The sequence below is a fragment of the Myotis brandtii genome, unplaced genomic scaffold, assembly GCF_000412655.1.
Source record: "Myotis brandtii unplaced genomic scaffold, ASM41265v1 scaffold940, whole genome shotgun sequence".
In the NCBI taxonomy this organism is placed as follows: Eukaryota; Metazoa; Chordata; class Mammalia; order Chiroptera; family Vespertilionidae; genus Myotis; species Myotis brandtii.
In genome coordinates this window covers 633519-636813 of record NW_005371877.1, presented here as the reverse complement: position 1 = coordinate 636813, position 3295 = coordinate 633519, and the positions used below count along the sequence as shown (strand labels likewise).

Here is a 3295-nt window from a genome sequence, read left to right as displayed (position 1 = left end):
TTTATTGGGTCTCGGGGGGCAGGGAGCGGCCAGGCCCAGGGCGGCCTAGTTGCAGTAGTTCTCCAGATGAGCAGATGAGCAGATGTTGGTGCAGCACTTGTCCACGATGTCACTGTTCTGCAGGAGCTGCTCCAGGGTGAGGGCCTTCTGCGCCCATGGCCACCTGTGCCCATGTCCACCTCCCCCCCTGCCCAGGAGGAGAGACGGGGATCAGCCATCAGGGCCTCCTGGGGACCCCCACCCCGGCCCTGCCCCGAGCAGCCTAGGGGAGAGCGGGCCCTGCCCCCAGGGTGGTCCCTGCGTTTTTCCATCGGCCCCCAGGGCAACCTCACACAGCCTGGCCCGCTCCTGGGCCCCACAGGCATTCGGGCAGGAGAGGGGTGCACCCCCATGGCCAGGACCGGACCCCAAGACGACACTGCCGGGCAGCTGCCGTCAGAGGCAGAGGGAGGAGGCGGGTGCTTGTCTGAGGCGGGAAGGAAGGCAGGGAGGGGACAGGCCCGCCCTCGGGGGTCACCCACTCTCTGTCCCTGGAGCCGACGGTGGCCAGGTAGCCGGTCCCTTTAGGATGTGACCGAGGGGTGAGGGGTGGTGGCTCACCCTGCGGGTCGGGCAGCTCCCGGAGGGCCGTGGGATTTTTGAAGCCCTGATCTCCACATATTATGGTCACCATATCCACCAGATCTTCATCGCACAGGTGCTCGTAAATGTAGGCCTGGGCAAGGGAGGGTGCCCAGAGGGCCAGCAGGGCGAGCAGGGGCAGGAGGCGCGTCCACAGGGCCATGGCCGGGCGTCGAGGACTGGAGATGGGTGGGGTCGATGCCAGTGAGGGGACCGTGCCCGATGGGGACCCCCACCCAGTGCTCACCCCTCCATTGCTTTGAGGGAAGAGCCCGCATCCTGGACAGCCCAGAACCCTGGACCTGGGAGGCAGCCCCAACCCAGGCGGGCAGCCCGGACCCAGCAGCGCAGCGTCCCTGACCCACCTGCTTGCTGATGGCCTGTGGGTGCCGCGGGTATAGCGGAGGGCGGAGGGCGGAGGTCTGGGGGCTGCCGGGCCCGGCCCTCTTTATAGCGCCACCAGCCAGGCCCGTTGGCGCCCCAGGGGGTGGCAAATGGCCTGGGGCTGAGGCTACACGTTCCGGACCATTTGCCCAGAGCGGAGTGTGCTGGGTGCACAGGAACCCGCCTTGGCCGTCAGCACCTCTGGGGCCGCAGGGTCATTAGGACCTTAACGAGGGGCCTGATGGCCCTGCTGTCCCCACTCAGCTGAGGCCAACGTCTCCCCGTCTCCCCGGCACCAGGCCATGTTTCCACATCAGCCCAGGGACCTGGGGGGCGTGGGGGCTCTTCCTGCCGAGCCCTGGGCCCCACCCCGCACCTCTGGTCTGCCCTCCAGGCCCCGGGTGGTCCGGCCACAGGGCTGGGACCGTTCGGGACATCTCCTGTGTGTGGGGACCTGGCCTATATGAATATGTTTGCTCCCCCTCTCAGCGCTATGTGTTTTAAACAGGACCACCTCCCGAGAAAGGTTGTTTCCCCAGGTGGGGATTTTTCCCTGGAGTTAGGGATTAACAGGACTAAGGAAGGGAATAAATCAATAAAACCCCTTAACTAAGTGCCAGGCGGGTAGTTCATCACCTTAACTACGAACAATCACGCTTAAGCTACATAATCTTTACTTAGGATAATCTCCTTCAGTTACTTCCTTGTAGCTTAACAGAACAGTAGAGTAGTGATCTTGGAATGGAGATAACACCTTTGGAATAGAATGGATAGGATTAAAATCAACAGAACTAGATGGAGATGGGATTTTTGGCAAAGGTCGGATAAGAAACTATGGAAATGAAACAAGGAACTGTAGAAGATTACCCAAAACATACCATGATGTGATTATAGAGGCATGGTTATAGGATCAAATGGTATAAATACAGATGTAACAGGACAATAAGAACAGAACCTGGCTGGAGAACCTGGCAAGAGAACCTGGCTAGGCTGCGGGCTCTGCCAGGGCCCTTCTCCAGCAGCTCAGGCCCCTGGTTCCTGGTCCCACTCCCTCTCCCGGGCAGCGCCCACCAGGCACTGGGCGGGCCCTCAAGGGCAGGGACCCCGCTTGGCATCGTGCCCCTCGGGGCCGTTCAGGCCCGGGGAGCGGTGAGGACGGTGAATATTCACCGCCAACAGGAGAAGGCAAACGCTGTACAGGGGCCAGTTCACGCCTGCCAGGAGCAGGCACAATCCAGGGGGCCTGCCTGGAGGCGGCCGCACTGGCAGCCTGCCCTTGGTGTGTGGGCACCAGAGCGACAGACGTCCTGGCCCTGGCTTCAGTCTCCCCACTGGGAGCTCTCCCCACCTGGCCCGTGGGACGGGGGGGACACGGGACAGGCGTGAGCAGAGGAGTGGGACCCGTGTTGGGTGAGGACCGTGGGAGACCCAGCCCTCTCGTGAGGGAGCCGGGGGGCCCATAGGGTCAGGGGGTCTCTGGGACCAGCTGCTCCTCTGCCCGCCCCCTCCAGGTGACATGTGGCCGGAGGCCTTGACCCAAGGCCAGCTCCACCGGCCAGGGAGGCGGGGCCTGAGGACACGGGAGGCCTGTCCTCAAATTCCCAGAAGGGGCGGGCACAGGCCTGTGGGCCTGGCCTCTGGGGGGCGGCCTGGGGGCTCCAGGAAGCTGGGCCCCTGGGGCTTGGAGCCCAGGGTCTGATGCCACCTCTGCGGCCAGGATCGCGTCCTTGCCAGGAACACAGGGACATCCCACCTCATATTTTCAAGAACAGTCACGGGGGCCCAGGGACTGGAACGAGAGGCCAGGGTGGAGGGTCCGGAGGGGGAGGAGGGCAGGGCCAGCCCAGGCTGGGGATCAAGGGCCACGGCACAGCACGACTCAGATTCTTGGGTGTCGGCCCCCCACCCTGCGGGGTGACCCAGCTCCTGAGGCCCCGGAGGGCAGCCCTGAGTGACACCAACAGGCCCCCGGCCCATCTGCTCAGAGTCCTGCCCGCTAGCCGGCCAGTGTGCCCTGGACCCCAAAGGGCTCCTGCTCCCCGTCCTCAGAGTCCCCGGCACCAGCAAGGCCAGACAGGACACAGGCTTGACCCCCGGCGGCCCCTTCCCACCCCGCTGTGCCCGGCCCAGCTGGCCAGGGCTCACGTACCTCAGCTCCCTTGGGACACCCCGGCCTCTCCCGGGGCGACTGGGGACACCTGGGTGTTCCCATGAGAATCCCTGCTCGTGCCAGCCCCCGCCTCCTCCTCTTCCTGGTCCAGTGACCGCCGGCCACCCACCTGCCCGGCCC

At 64.6% G+C, this 3295-nt stretch overlaps 1 pseudogene; it reads right to left on the bottom strand.

Annotated features, from left to right (window-relative positions):
* LOC102254684 lies at positions 1-784 on the bottom strand (annotated as a pseudogene).
* Positions 785-3295: the final 2511 nt, after the last annotated feature.